At 36.1% G+C, this 17,008-nt stretch overlaps 1 protein-coding gene across 4 annotated transcripts in view; it reads left to right on the top strand.

The window, feature by feature from the left end:
* The window catches only part of LOC106061862 (FMRFamide receptor-like), an 87,273-nt gene that overhangs the window by 48,074 nt on the left and 22,191 nt on the right, over positions 1-17,008 (top strand). The window contains exon 1 of one of the 4 annotated variants that reach the window (XM_056021798.1): positions 16,466-16,970. The exons of the other annotated variants lie outside the window; for them this stretch is intronic. The gene's annotated coding sequence lies outside the window, so the exon portion shown is untranslated. Of the gene's footprint in view, positions 1-16,465; positions 16,971-17,008 lie in introns of those variants that run through there. 4 annotated transcript variants of the gene reach the window in all.

Raw genomic sequence — 17,008 nt, 5'->3', positions numbered from 1 at the left:
GGAAGGTGCGGAGGGTATTTAAAGGACCCTGAAAGGGGGGGGGGCAGATGGAGGTTATGACAGGTAGAAAAGATGGGATGCGAAAGGGCAGACAATGATAATGATGGTAAGAAGGTAGAAGATTGATGTGGCATTGTGGGTATGGAAGTGGAGGTACAAGGTGGGAATGGAAGGGGGAGATAATGAGACCCGAATGACGGAGAGAAATAAGTGTGTGTGTGTGTGTGTGTGTGCGGTGGGGTGGTGGTGTTGACGGTCGTTGACTTGAAGCACCAAACTGCTGGTAGACAAAAAAAAAAAACAACTGTAGGCGTATTAAATCATGACTAATAAAACTTAAAATAACTTGAGTAACTTCCCTTGTGAACAATGCTAAATATAACTTTAATTATAATATAGACGAAATCTAGTTGACATGAGGTAAAATAAATATGCTAGACTTTAGTAATAATATTTCTTAACAAAGTCCAACTCAGTTCAATAACACAACCTTTCAGTCTCACGTTCTGGAGTCGTCTCCCCTAACTAAGACCAAGTGACGACATTGCCACCTATCTTGCGTCATTCACAACCAATCGCTAAACTCTTCCCACCATAGAAACACACAAACACACACACTCCATAACAGTGGGGGAGTGGGGGGAAAGAACTAGTCTAAGAGTCCAGTTACTAGATCTACAACTGGCTTTAATTAACTGAGTTTTCAAATACTTTTTTTTTTAGTTTTTTTTTTTCTTTTTTTTGTATCTTGACCTTTAGGGGGTGGTTGAAATGCGGGCAGTTTTATGAAGTGCAAAAAAAAAAAAAAATTAATGGTGGGGTTACGCTCAAAGTATTATGTGAGAGTTTACATGACATAATAAGAAAAAAAAAACAATAACAAATCAACGGACGGTGTGTAATGATAGTCAAATGATAGAAAATTTAAAGAAACTAATGCAGAAAGAGTTTACAAAAAGTATATAAAAATTAAACACTTAACCCAAAAAGTAAGCAGACAGCTGCAGAGTGAATACATAAACAATGTAATATCTAAAGACAACAACAAAAACCTATGGTCATACATTAAGTCTAAGAAAATGGAAACAACAGGCGTAGCGCCATTAAAAGATGAACATAACATAATACATAATGATAATGAAACTAAAGCAAACATTCTAAACAAATACTTTGCATCAGCATTCTCAGCCCCAGGAGACAAAGACATATTACTGAATTTGAACCAAGTAGACAACATAGAAGATATAGTAGTACAAGAAAATGGAATTCAAAAACTATTAGCCAACACCAAACCAAATAAAGCTTCTGGACCTGATGGTATTCCAGCTAGATTACTCAAAGAACTAAGTAATGAGCTAGCCCCAGTGTTCAAAATACTCTTTCAGGCTTCACTTAACCAGGGCAGAGTACCAAAGGACTGGAAAGAAGCTAATGTCACCCCCCTATTTAAAAAAGGAGAAAAATCTGACCCAGGAAACTACAGACCAGTATTACTTACCAGCATCACATGTAAAATCCTAGAACACATAATATGTAGCAACATCATAAACCACTTAGACAAACATAATGTCCTCACACCATACCAACATGGCTTTAGGAAATATAGATCATGTGAAACACAACTAATAGGACTAATTGATGATTTTTCAAAAGGTTTAGATAATAGTGAGCAAATAGATGCTATCTTACTAGATTTTTCTAAGGCTTTTGACAAAGTTCACCACCATAGTTTGCTTAAAAAATTAAAATATTTCGGCATTAATGGTCCACTGCATCAGTGGATTAAAGACTTTCTGATAGGGAGAGAACAAACTGTAATAATAAATGGCTCTAAATCAACACCGATAACAGTAAACTCAGGTGTACCTCAAGGAACAGTCTTGGGTCCACTACTATTTTTAATTTACATAAATGATTTACCAAATTGCATTACTTCAGGAACAAAAGTCAGATTATTTGCAGACGATTGCATAATATATAGAACAATAAAAACAACACAAGACACAGATATTTTACAAAGAGAATTAGATGAATTACAGAAATGGGAATCAAATTGGAGCATGTCTTTCCACCCAGAAAAATGTCAGTTGTTAAGAGTAACAAAAAAACTAAAACAAATTAATTCCACTTATCTTATTCATGGCAAACCAGTAACACAGACTAAAAACGCAAAATACCTAGGTGTTATAATAAATGAAAAACTGTCATGGAATCCACATATTGATGAAACTACAAAAAAATCAAACAAAGCATTAGGATTTATTAAAAGAAATTTCTATAAATCAAATAAGAACATAAAACTAAAATGTTATTTAACCTTGGTTAGGCCAATAATAGAATATGCATCCTCTGTTTGGGACCCCTCAACTCAAGAAAACATTAAGAAACTAGAACAGACACAAAATAGAGCAGTGCGATTCATAACAAACGAATATTCACATTTGACTAGAGTAACACCTTTAGTAAAATCACTAAATTTAGAAAGCCTTCAGGACAGAAGGCTCAAAAGTAAAGTAGCAATAATACATAAAACACTGAACCATAATCTTCAAATACAAAAACAAAATTTAATAAAATACTCTGAAAGACACAAAGATAAAGGCACATTCCTCGTCCCATATGCTAGGACAAATTTGTACAAATACTCCTTCTTCCCTAGTGCTATTAGAGCATGGAATGGGTTGCCTGAGCTAGCCAGGAAAACCAGTGACTTGGCAGAATTTAAGTCATTGGTTAATATGCATGACTAAATGCATGACGCGTAGGACGTAATCATCTTCTTTTTTGAAGTAACGTCTGTATTATATAAGATAAGAAGAAGATAACTATATCATGTTGTCAACTTTGTCAGCCTGTATACACTTTTAATTAAAATTGTATGCAAATGTGGTTTTGATAATCAATATTGGATATCTGGCTGCATAGTAAAACCGCTTGGCTTCTTATCTAGGGGCTAAAGTTGAAAGCCTGTCTCGAGATGAGTTCTGTTCGTGAGGTTGTACTTTTGGCTTTCATTACATCAAACAAAAATAACCAATTTGAAAGTGCTACGTAGAGTAGGGTGCCGGGACCTCTGATGTGTTATCAGCAGCAGACACCTTGAGACTTTAGCTGGCTTGGTCACGTTCACAGAATGCCAGCAGGTCGACTTCCACAAAACATTCTGTATGGTGATCTAACAGAAGGCAGGGGAGCCGCTGGGTTGTCCACTTTTAAGGTATACGGATGTATGCGAACGCGACATGAAGCTCTTCAAACTCGACACTAGCAGCTGGGAAGTGGTAGCACTGGATAGATCCACATGGAGAGCGAGCATAAAGGAAGGGTCTAGGATTGCAGATGTCATACACAGCAGTAGTAGAAAGAAGGATGAAAATGCAACAGCGCCCGATGATCACATATGCCAAACCTGTGACCGCAGCTGTGTATCAAGGATTGGTCTCTTTAGTCACACAAGAGATATGTAATAATACAGGAATAAAACTATCTTTATCCTTACTTGTCCCTTTATTAATTTGATCAAGATACCATGTCATTCATATTCTATGATGCTTAATGTTCACACATCTTCTCATTTAGATATTTTGTTATAGACTGTATGCAAAATAGATTGAGATTCCATAACATAAATGGCTTTTGTTTTTAGACACGGTTGCCTTCTCTTATCTCTTAATCTGTTAGACCATTGGGGGCACCATGAGAGATCTGTTAACGTCTTTCTCCATTCCACTCTTTGTTTTGCTTTGGATAGAATTTCATTCTCTCTCGTTCTTTTTCTCTCTCTCTTTCTCTCTTCTCTCTCTCTCTTCTCTCTTCTCTCTCTCTCACTTCTCTCTCTCTCTCTTTCTCTTCTCTCTCTCTCTCTTCTCTCTTTTCTCTCTCTCTTTCTCTTCTCTCTCTCTCTTCTCTCTTCTCTCTCTCTCTCTCACTTCTCTCTTTCTCTTCTCTCTCTCTCTCTCTCTCTTCTCTCTTTTCTCTCTCTCTTTCTCTTCTCTCTCTTCTCTCTCTCTCTCTCTCTCTCTATCTCTTCCTTCTCTTTTGTCTCTCTCTCGCTCGTTATTTCTCTCTGTCATTCTTTCTCTCTCTTTCTCTCTCTCTTCTCTCTCTTCTCTCTCTCTCTCTTCTCTCTTTTCTCTCTCTCTCTCTCTTTCTCTTCTCTCTCTTCTCTCTCTCTCTTCCTTCTCTCTTCTCTCTCTCTCTCTATCTCTTCCTTCTTTCTTGTCTCTCTCTCTCGTTATTTCTCTCTGTCATTCTTTCTCTCTCTTTCTCTTCTTTCACTCTCTCTCTGTCTATCTATCTCTCTCTTTTCTCTCTCTGTTTGCATTACTAAGTCCTTCTTTCTTTTTATTTTCTTCTATTAAAAAAAAAAAATAATTAAAAAACTCATCACGAAGAGTCACTTTTTTTAGAAGTGTATTTTTTTCCCGGAGCAAGGGCAGACAAATCAAGACATTATATTTTGGACGCTTGTCATGAATTTACTCCCCTTGCAGCTAAAAGGAAAACTCTGCCAGAAGGAATTATTTTGTTTTGAAAGGAAGTCGGGCTGGGGAGGGAATGTCTCATGAGAAGGAAACGTTTAGGTATTTTTTGAGGACATACTTCCGGTTTATGGTGCATTTATAACTTTGTCCGTTATTCATGCAATTTTTTTGGTGGGCATGTTTATGAATATGTACCATATGTACCCGGAAATGTAAAGCATGGTCGCTTTAAATGTTTAATTAATATCCTATAAGGCTGCGATAAATACTGAACCGCCTATGGCTAATGATTCATTATAAATTATCCGAGATTTCAAACAAACCAAACTATTTGCGTTTATCGAACAGTTGTCAACATTTTTAGAAGCAAGCGTTCAAACTTATGACATTTTGTATGAAATAACGAAAAAACTCTTAATGAGCTCACAGTTGAATTCAAAGTGCTTTTTATTAGCCTTGTTAACCTTTGACTCTGAATTTAGAATAAAAAATGGCATTACGTGATCAATGTTGTCGTCAATTGAAAGCAATTAATGTAAAAGAAATTACCTCAAGGCAAAAGCATTATTTTTTTCCCCCATCAGTCACATTGGCTGACGACACAGGCACTGTGAAAAACAATCACTGTGATGTAATGTCCGACAGGTTTTGCTCATTGCCTCATAGCCTATTTTATTAATATAAGTACTACTAGCCGGATATGACCCGCGACCTGCTATGTTAAACATGGATGTGAAAACAGGTTAACCTGATTAGTTAAAACGTTTAGATAGATAGATAGATAGATAGATAGATAGATAGATAGATAGATAGATAGATAGATAGATAGATAGATAGATAGATAGATAGATAGATAGATAGATAGATAGATAGATTGATAGATAGATAGATAGAAAGAAAGATTGTTTTAAATTCATCATATGCAGCTAGGATGTGTGAATTTTAAATAACCATTGTCAGGTCAGTTGTCCGGCAAAGTCCATTATTGAAATGTCTGATCCCTAAACTATTTACCCGGTCATGGGGGTATAGCGTCTTAGTTTTCTCATCTGTCAAGGGGCGCTGTCCACCCTGGAGATGGGATTGTCCCAATCCTGCTCAGTCAGTGCTCGGCCAGCGGCCACCTAGTGGTCAGACAGTGGATTATATGGATTACATCCCTTGACCCTGACGTCATACGTAAAGTTACGTAGAGAGATACTGTACAGTACAAAAAAAATGTATACCTAAGCTCCATCTCCATCTGAATCAGTGTTGAAATCTTTGGTTAAATTGAAACAGAGGCGGCAATGCCAGAAAGCGTCGTCTAAAAATGTCAGATGATTCGGCTCTTCTAGCCCTGCTCTTCTAGCCCTGCTCTTCTAGCCCTGCTCTTCTAGCCCTGCTCTTTTTGCTCTGCTCTTAGAGAGTTCAGACGTAAATGATTATTTCAGCGAAATTTTATTTTTTTAAACATTATATTAAATATGTAAATGAAAACAACAAGAAAATCAAAATAGATTTTCGCAGTGATGGGGGGAAAAGGGCAACGTTCCTGTACTTCGACAGAGCTTTAAAATAGTGCTAACTTTTAAGTACCTCGGTTCTGTCGTAGACAATGTATTACATTTTGCAGCCAATACTCGTACTGATTATATCAGCAAACTAGTTAAATATAAAACAATACATTAGAACTTTGAATGATCTAAAATATCATTATGTCCGATTTTCATTTTTTTCTCTATTTTTTAGATCTAAACAGGACGGAAGGACAGACAGACCACACAAAACTAATAGCGTTTATTCCCCTTTCGGGAGTCGCTAAAAATATTTTGATTTGTCAGTTACAAGAAATAATTGTGAAAAAATTTAACTTGACCCGAGATTGGGTGTGGGAGATAACGCGTACATAAAGATTTACCAGACAGACAGACGGACAGACAGACTGACACACATTTAAGCTGATATAAGTTTCCTAAAAATCATTGACCTTGTTCGGGATTCGAACTTCAGTTACGTAACAATGAGTTAATTCAACTCTCCTTAAATATACTGTTGAATGTGTAAAATGATGATATACTAAATTATATGCAACTTAGGATAAGAGCCTCTTGTTTAGTACTTTTGATGTTTCAACAATACCAGCTGCCTGGTCTCTGGACTGTCGTCTCGATGTCACGCGCTTTGAACCCTGCCTTTGCCAACTTTTCCAACCTGAGGGGAGCTTAAGGCTAGGATGTGATGCTCTTTAACTTTAACTCCTTCTCCGCGCAATTATTTTCCACTTTCCAATGAGCTTCCTCCTTTAGCTCAATAACATTTCACTCCCCTGTTGTGATTAGCCTCCAATAACATTTCTTTTGGTATCAGAAAATGTTTTATTTTATAGAATGCATTGCTCTTTTTATATAACACAAAGTCAAGGTTATAAAAATTGTCAATTAGGAGAGAAGGAGTTAAAGAAACACCTGTGACATGTAAAACTCACAAATAATGTGATTAAATAGGAAGCTGAACTCACTGGATATAATTTGTTTTAATTGGCTAAATAGGTTATGACCTAAAGACGAGTAGGTCTTTAGTACTTGAGGTTTATAAATATCTACGATATAATTATTATTGATGCATATTCATAAGTGCATTACAGTCATCATCTCGACATATTCAGATGTGCATATCAGCTCTCATCACAACACTAACGCGGCTGTTATTGACACGGTTGAAAATACACTGACCTCGACTTCTCGTTAGCAAACCATTTATATGTAATAGGCTAATAGCCAATGCGGGTTTGATATTCTGCTTAAAGTGTTGCTCTTGTACACACAAGTCTGCTGCTACCGGTTCGTGCACGTGAGTTTTGTGTTAGCTATTTGTTTTCGATATGTCAGGGCTGGGCTTGGCATTTTATAGCGCGTCTTTTAATGTACAAAGGGCGTGTACAAAAAATTGTAAAGTTTTTGTGAAGGAGGTAGGGCTTAAAGAAAACAAAGAAATCAAAATCTGGGAATGAGATTTGAGAAACAAGTTTAATTTTAAAGCACTTTCAAGGGTAGCCCGCCGCCGTTCAAGTCAACGTCTGTGTTTCGCGCCGGGCCCCTGTATAAATTTAGTATAATTAAGTACAATACCTATTTAAAACAAAGTTAATTAAGTAATTACACTTATTGATTTACCAATTTTTATTTTTTTATTGATTCATATATTGTCATCGACAATAAATAATTGTGCAAAGTTGCATTTTGATCCTAGAACTGAAAGTGGGAGATAAAACGTGTAAAGACTTTGACCAGACAGACGGACGGACAGACAGACGGACTGAGTTGAAGAATGCGATATTGAAAGAAAAAAAAAAAGAATGTAAAAAAAAAACATTTTATAAAAAAAAAAAAAAAACGTATCTAAAGGGGAAAAACTCCGTCCTTAAAACTATATCTATCAATTATATATAATTCATTATCCTTATTTGATATCAAACAAAATAATTAATTGTCAATGATCAACTGAATAATTGAGTATTTTTGTATATTGATTCGTGTCTTGTTAGGTACAATAAATCATTTTTGAAAGTATCAACTTGATCAGAGAATGCGTGAGGGAGAAATAACGTCATCAATTATTAAAGAGGACTAAACCCAACACATTTAGCCGTATATGTGAATACTCAAGTATTAGTTTCCCCCTAGAATGGAAAATGTGAGAATAAAACGTGTAAAATATTTTGAACTGATAGACAGACGGAGTGAGTTGAATAAGCGAGAGATAGAATAGAGATTGAAAGAATAAAAATAATTACCACTAATTGGATACTTTTATTTCATTGATTCATGTCTTGTCTCTGTCAATTAATAGTTATATGAAGCTTACCCTTACTCTTCGACGAATATGGGAGAAATAAGGCGTACAAACTTTTTATTAGACAGAGTTGATATACGCTTTGTAAAAAACAGGCAATTTCAAATACAATTGAAGGTCCGAGCATAAACATCCTGCATTTATCGTTGACCCTTCATAAATGCTTTGTTTGTGTATGCCTTTGTTTTATTGGTCTGACTTGCATCTAGCTATTCGGAAAACAGTTCTGTCCAGAGACAATAAAAATGGAAATGTGTGTGCGCCGAAATGATGGAGACGCTTGTTTGTCACGTTCATCAGGGGCAGCAACTCGTGCGTTCATTATCTCCCTTGTTTGTTTTTTTTTTAAACGGAATGTCCATATACATATAAAACCAGATCTTGGTATTTAAAAGAAACTGAAAGATAATTGTGGATTAGTCTAACGGTTTTGTTTATCTGACTATGGATCTATTTATCAGAGATGTTACCGAGACTGAATTTAGTGTGTTATGGTATAGAAACATTTATAAGTTACTTGTTAAAACTGATGGACATATTTTCTTATCTTATCTTATAGAATACAGACGTTACTTCAAAAAAGAAGATGATTACGTCCTACGCGTCATGCATTTAGTCATGCATATATATAACCAATGACTTAAATTCTGCCAAGTCACTGGTTTTTCTGGCTAACTCAGGCAACCCATTCCATGCTCTAATAGCACTAGGGAAGAAGGAGTATTTGTACAAATTTGTCTTAGCATATGGAACGAGGAATGTGCCTTTAATTTGTGTGTCTTTCTGAGTATTTTATTAAATTTTGTTTTTGTATTTGAAGATTATGGTTCAGTGTTTTATGTATAGTTGCTACTTTACTTACGAGTCTTCTGTCCTGAAGGCTTTCTAAATTTAGTGAATTTACTAAAGGTTTTACTCTGGTTAAGAGTGAATATTCGTTTGTTATGAATCTCACTGCTCTATTTTGTGTCTGTTCCAGTTTCTTAATGTTTTCTTGTGTTGAGGAGTCCCAAACGGAGGATGCATATTCTATTATCGGCCTAACCAAGGTTAAATAACATTTTAGTTTTATGTTCTTAGTTGATTTATAGAAATGTCTTTTATTAAACCCTAATGCTTTGTTTGATTTTTTTTTATAGTTTTATCGTACAAGAGTAAAGAAAGGAAAAGTGAAAATCACTTAAATGTAGAAACACTTCAGGACATAAAACTAAACACTAAATCATACATATAAAACTGAATTGACTGAGCCGTAATAAGCAAGTATAATTTAATGAAAGATCTAATAAAATACTCCGAAAAAAAACAAAGATTAAAGATTATTTCTTTTTCTATACGCTAGGACAAATGCATACAAAGTAAGGAGTAATTATTTCTTCTTATAGCGTCTGTAATTTATAAGTTAAGATGATAAAAGGGTAGCCATACGTAAGTGGACAGAAACACCTGAAACACGAGATTTGAAGCCTTCAGGATTTTGTCATAATTAATTAATTATAAATAAATAAGTCCGAAATTTTAAGCATACATGAATATATAGGCTGTAGAAATCGTAACATGAATATAGAGGAAGTAGAAATCCTTACATGAATATAGAGAAAGTAGAAATCCTTACATGAATATAGAGGCAGTAGAAATCCTTACATGAATATAGAGGAAGTAGAAATCCTTACATGAATATAGAGGAAGTAGAAATCCTTACATGAATATAGAGGCAGTAGAATTCCTTACATGAATATAGAGGCAGTAGAAATCCTTACATGAATATAGAGGTAGTAGAAATCCTTACATGAATATAGAGGTAGTAGAAATCCTTACATGAATATAGAGGTAGTAGAAATTCTTACATGAATATAGAGGTAGTAGAAATCCTTACATGAATATAGAGGCTGTAGAAATCCTTACATGAATATAGAGGTAGTAGAAATCCTTACATGAATATAGAGGCAGTAGAAATCCTTACATGAATATAGAGGCAGTAGAAATCCTTACATGAATATAGAGGCAGTAGGAATCCTTACATGAATATAGAGGCAGTAGAAATCCTTACATGAATATAGAGGCAGTAGAAATCCTTACATGAATATAGAGGTAGTAGAAATCCTTACATGAATATAGAGGCAGTAGAAATCCTTACATGAATATAGAGGCAGTAGAAATCCTTACATGAATATAGAGGCAGTAGGAATCCTTACATGAATATAGAGGCAGTAGAAATCCTTACATGAATATAGAGGCAGTAGAAATCCTTACATGAATATAGAGGCAGTAGAAATCTTTACATGAATATAGAGGCTGTAGAAATCCTTACATGAATATAGAGGTAGTAGAAATCCTTACATGAATATAGAGGCAGTAGAAATCCTTACATGAATATAGAGGCAGTAGGAATCCTTACATGAATATATAGGCTGTAGAAATCGTAACATGAATATAGAGGAAGTAGAAATCCTTACATGAATATAGAGGAAGTAGAAATCCTTACATGAATATAGAGGAAGTAGAAATCCTTACATGAATATAGAGGCAGTAGAAATCCTTACATGAATATAGAGGAAGTAGAAATCCTTACATGAATATAGAGGCAGTAGAATTCCTTACATGAATATAGAGGCAGTAGAAATCCTTACATGAATATAGAGGTAGTAGAAATCCTTACATGAATATAGAGGTAGTAGAAATCCTTACATGAATATAGAGGTAGTAGAAATTCTTACATGAATATAGAGGTAGTAGAAATCCTTACATGAATATAGAGGCTGTAGAAATCCTTACATGAATATAGAGGTAGTAGAAATCCTTACATGAATATAGAGGCAGTAGAAATCCTTACATGAATATAGAGGCAGTAGAAATCCTTACATGAATATAGAGGCAGTAGGAATCCTTACATGAATATAGAGGCAGTAGAAATCCTTACATGAATATAGAGGCAGTAGAAATCCTTACATGAATATAGAGGTAGTAGAAATCCTTACATGAATATAGAGGCAGTAGAAATCCTTACATGAATATAGAGGCAGTAGAAATCCTTACATGAATATAGAGGCAGTAGGAATCCTTACATGAATATAGAGGCAGTAGAAATCCTTACATGAATATAGAGGCAGTAGAAATCCTCACATGAATATAGAGGCAGTAGAAATCCTTACATGAATATAGAGGCAGTAGAAATCTTTACATGAATATAGAGGCTGTAGAAATCCTTACATGAATATAGAGGTAGTAGAAATCCTTACATGAATATAGAGGCAGTAGAAATCCTTACATGAATATAGAGGCAGTAGGAATCCTTACATGAATATAGAGGAAGTAGAAATCCTTACATGAATATAGAGGCAGTAGAAATCCTCACATGAAAATAGAGGCAGTAGAAATCCTTACATGAAAATAGAGGCAGTAGAAATCCTCACATGAAAATAGAGGCAGTAGAAATACTTACATGAAAATAGAGGAAGTAGAAATACTTACATGAATATAGAGGCAGTAGAAATCCTCACATGAAAATAGAGGCAGTAGAAATCCTTACATGAATATAGAGGCAGTAGAAATACCTTTGTTCGTTGTGCTGGTCACATTAAACCCTCGTTAACAGTCGGTTTTAGAAACACAAGAGCTTTAGATCATATCCCCATAGATCACAAAGTCTGTAAGTGAAATTATTAAAATAACCAAGAAATAATTGTAATTATTCTGATCTTCTTCTTTTTTTTGTATCCCACCTCTCATGAGCAGCATTTTAATATGAATATTTCAAGTCATGAATACATAAAGAAGCTAGAGAAATACATAGCGTAAAGTCTTCAGTATTAATGGATACCCATATATAACTAAAATAACACCATTAACAAAATAGCTTAGAGACTCTACAGGTCACATAAGATTAAAAAAATAAAGCTGCGATAATACATAAAATACTGATCATACATTACCAATACAAAAAAACTTAGTAAAATATTATGCAAAAGTCATATTACCTATTCCATATGCTGAAACTAATGCATACAAAAACTCATTCCTTCATTTTGTTTCATTGCGGTACTCGAGCATGAGTACTATTGGAAAGTGAATAAAAAAAAGTAGATAAGAAAATATTGGAAATGTATTTTTCAATCTACTTGAAGAACCATACGAAATATTTCTAGTTTAAAAATGGAATTAGTCTGTAATACACCCAGGAGATATGTTTCTCTGACATAGTCATTAATGTAAATACTAAATAATGATTAACTTGGAAATGTAATGGGAGAATAGGTCAGACATTCGAGATAATTTTAATAAGCGTTGACCTTCATTGAAAACGTTTACTTCTAGAGAAGACCTTACAGCACTAGGTCGACCTTCCAGCTGAGGATACATTGTCCACAGATTCATGTCTCTGCTGAAGTATTGATGAATAAATAACCCGATGCACTGACCACCTTGAGAAATAGATCGCATTGTGATACGATAATAGAATTACTCATGAAAAACTAAGAAATATTCGGTAGACGTGTGATTTTGTTCTTTAAGGGTATTTAACTAAGACCACAATACCTAAGCGAGTACTGTTTTTTTTTTGGGTAGCGTCTCCTGCGTTATTCATATCTTTGTAACCTTGAACTTAGTCTTATCGAACACGTGATAATATGCTAATTCATGGTTCTGCTTTCTTTCATGTATGTTGATTTCTAGACCTTTTTAAGACAACATTATTATATTTTTACTAATTGCGCACTGTTTTCTAAGTCTAGATCTAAATGCTTATCATTGGAATATTAAAAAGTGTACTAGATCTATACATTCGCTTAAACCAGGAATCTTTTCTCGAGGAGAAGGGGGCGGAAATGGTGGCGGGGTAAAAAAAAATGTTTTAAAATCTAACAATCATGAATTTGTTTAGAGAAAATCAATCGCTCAATAACTTACTTACAGCACGTATTGTATTAAGTATTTTTAGTGGTTTTTTTTTTTAAATCTTTCTGTTCTAGCCTTATTGGAGTGAAGCCGACCGTAGGTCTAGATCTGATGTGACTATGGTGTAAATGTGTGCCAAATGTCATTGAGTATTGTTCCTTAACCTGCGCTATTTGTGGACGGGAGTGTCTCTCCAATACTAGGGCTCCACAGCCACACGAGGAAGTGTGCGAGATGAACCAGAGTCGTTCTACGACTGAAGGAGGCCAACACATTAATTGTTTGTTTTTGGATCCACGTAATAGTTGTGTTAAGAGATGGAAGATGTGTCTGAGTGTACACCATGCTTTTTTAATTGCTTTATTTCATTGATGTCTCTTTGCTATTGAGGTATTACCATTCTTGCAGGTGACGTCATAGGTGAAAGGTAATTTGACTACCGATGAAAGCTGTATGTACATACAAATTTAATAAATATTTTTCTCTATTCTTCCTACATTATTCACTAACGTTCCATTTTTTAAAAAATATTTTTATGTAAATTAAACGGACCTAAAACAAGTAGTTATTATTTTCATAAACCCACGCCAAAAATTCCCTTTGTAGTAGTTGTTTAATAAAATACTAATGGAAAAAAACGCCAACAAAAGAGGCACATGGATTTCTATGGTGACAAAGCTAAAATTGAATAGCACAAATGCTGAGGTTTCCTTTTAGAAAACAAAAAAAGAATATATAATAAACACTAATCCCACCTGAAGTTCAGATGGATGTTACACAAGCACGCAAATATGAGGATGAGTTGAGTGCTGCCCAGGAGACAGCATTACCTGATGTTTAAGAAGACCTTTAAGACAGATAGAATCTGGAAACTTTAAGGACTCCATACTTTTTTGTTATAGAAGTCTTTGGTTCCTCTTGCACTGTTTGTTATGGTCAATGTTAGTTGTATATTTTTTTTTTTTACTTTATTTTTTAAAATCATGTTTGCATTTCTTCTGATAATTTTGTAACGCGGTGGTAAGAATTAGATTTGAAGGCATTTTATGTGCCACTCTGCGATGTGACGGTCCCGAGCCAGGCTGAGAAAGGAGGAGGGTTAGGCGTAGAGCCAGCTACCCTACCATGCAGAAAAAACCACTAGCTACAGAAGTAACAGATCAACAAAAGTCACGGACCTGGGAGAGGTATGGACGTCCAGCTGGAAGGTTCATGACATGAGGACATTTGGAGAGACTCGCCCGGAACCGAGATACCTGGAGACAGCTGGTTTGTGGCCTATGCCCCAGAAGGGACCACAGGCTGAGATGAGATGCCTGGAGGTAGCTGGTTTGTGGCCCATGCCCCAGGAGGGACCACAGGCTGAGATGAGATATCTGGAGGTAGCTGGTTGGTGGCCCATGCCCCAGGAGGGACCACAGGCTGAGATGAGATGCCTGGAGGTAGCTGGTTTGTGGCCCATGCCCCAGGAGGGACCACAGGCTGAGATGAGATGCCTGGAGGTATCTGGTTTGTGGCCCATGCCCCAGGAGGGACCACAGGCTGAGATGAGATGCCTGGAGGTAAATGGTTTGTGGCCCATGCCCCAGGAGGGACCACATGCTGAGATGAGATATCTGGAGGTAGCTGGTTTGTGGCCTATGCCCCAGAAGGGACCACAGGCTGAGATGAGATATCTGGAGGTAGCTGGTTTGTGGCCTATGCCCCAGAAGGGACCACAGGCTGAGATGAGATATCTGGAGGTAGCTGGTTGGTGGCCCATGCCCCAGGAGGGACCACAGGCTGAGATGAGATATCTGGAGGTAGCTGGTTGGTGGCCCATGCCCCAGGAGGGACCACAGGCTGAGATGAGATATCTGGAGGTAGCTGGTTTGTGGCCTATGCCCCAGAAGGGACCACAGGCTGAGATGAGATATCTGGAGGTAGCTGGTTGGTGGCCCATGCCCCAGGAGGGACCACAGGCTGAGATGAGATATCTGGAGGTAGCTGGTTGGTGGCCCATGCCCCAGGAGGGACCACAGGCTGAGATGAGATATCTGGAGGTAGCTGGTTGGTGGCCCATGCCCCAGGAGGGACCACAGGCTGAGATGAGATGATTTAATGTGTAAGAAGTTTATTCTATGCTGGAGGAAAAAAAAAGAATCACATTTTTTTTAATTGTACATTATTTTATATCTTAAGTTGAGCTTTGTATCCATGGCGAACCTGGCGCTGCTTCATATTGGAACATAATATGGGAATAGAGCTCCATGTGTACAGTAATGAATTATATGAGTTGTTGCAAGTCTAATAAAAAAAAAAGTCTGAAAGAAAAAAAAAAATAAAGAAAATAAAAGAAAGAAAAAAAAGCTCCCAGAGGAACTGTTTTGAACACACAAAAAAAACCCCTCAAAAACGACTATAAGAGAACCCAGTCGTATTGTAAAAGGCTTTACCTTGAAACGACTATAACAGATTCAAGTGCCATCTTGCATCTCAGGAAGGAATTGTGGCTAGGGGAATAACATGTACACTTTTGATAAGAATTCAAGAGGCGCAACATATTAAGCTACTAAGCACAGTGTCAAAACGATGTATTAAAATGTATTTAATATACAAAACAGGTCATTAGATCTCAAGCTGCTATCAAGTTGAAGGTTAATATTCTAATATGATTAATGGTTTAAATAATTTGTCATTACTTTAATTTTCTCTTTTTATAAGCTATGTATTTTTTTTTTTTTAAATCATTTGTACTTAATGTAGTAATATCATGTTTAGTACAACTTATAACGGTAAAACGTTATGACACCTTGATGTTTCTATGTTAATCTCCATGCTTGATTACATTATAATTAATGTCTTTTAAATTGTACATGTTTACTAAAAAAAATGTAATAAGCACACATTGTAAGACATAAAAACAACAATACAAATTCATCCTGATCTGTCAAGATCTATCAGTTAGTAAACACACCAACAATACCATTTTTACCAATACCATTATTATTAGGCTTCTCGGAATTGAATTGAAACACACCAACAATACCATTTTTACCAATACCATTATTATTAGGCTTCTCGGAATTGAATTTTTGGGCTTCCATAGAAACTAAAGACAGCTTCTTTCGAAAAGAATCCCAATTTCAAAGACTTTATTCGTTTGGCATGTGGTGCCCCAATGGTTCAACAGACTAAGGGAAGGGTGAAGATGAAAAGTGACGAGGCGTTCTCATCTTTGCCCCGGACATTCTTCGAATGATAATACAGAATTCTTAACTGTACTTGAGATTGTACACTAATAATGACTTCGGAATCCTTCCGGTCATGTGGGTCCAAGTCCTGCATCAGTTAACGTACTATTATTTGGTCTGAAGCTAATCAATAATTCATTTCCGGACTATGGATTACATAAATTGTAATTTGTAGCTTACATAACTAAACTCACCCCCTCCCTTTCTCCCTAAAATATACTGTCCAAGACCTGTTTCTCTTTCTAGCATACATGTCACGCGACGACTATATCCTGCTGCACGCGTCATCACTGTGGGCGACAGGACTAAAACTGTCTCTGCTGACACGTGATATGCAGGGACGGTAACTCGAGCCTGACCATGTCGTCTGCGGAGTTCTTTTAGTGTAACGTTTTATACGCAATGGTCAGAAGACCACCGGAAATCCCAGATCTACACTTTAACAGCCTGCTAAATTTTTGAATAACTTCAAACTGGAGATGTTGAATGTATTATTCAGTGGCTTCTTTTGGCTACCAACTTAGTAAGTACTGTTGTCCGGTGGTTCTAGGTCCATTATCT

This window comes from Biomphalaria glabrata, chromosome 2 (assembly GCF_947242115.1).
Source record: "Biomphalaria glabrata chromosome 2, xgBioGlab47.1, whole genome shotgun sequence".
NCBI classification, from domain to species: Eukaryota; Metazoa; Mollusca; class Gastropoda; family Planorbidae; genus Biomphalaria; species Biomphalaria glabrata.
Note: the sequence above shows the minus strand (reverse complement) of the source record. Positions and strands in the feature narration are given on the sequence as shown.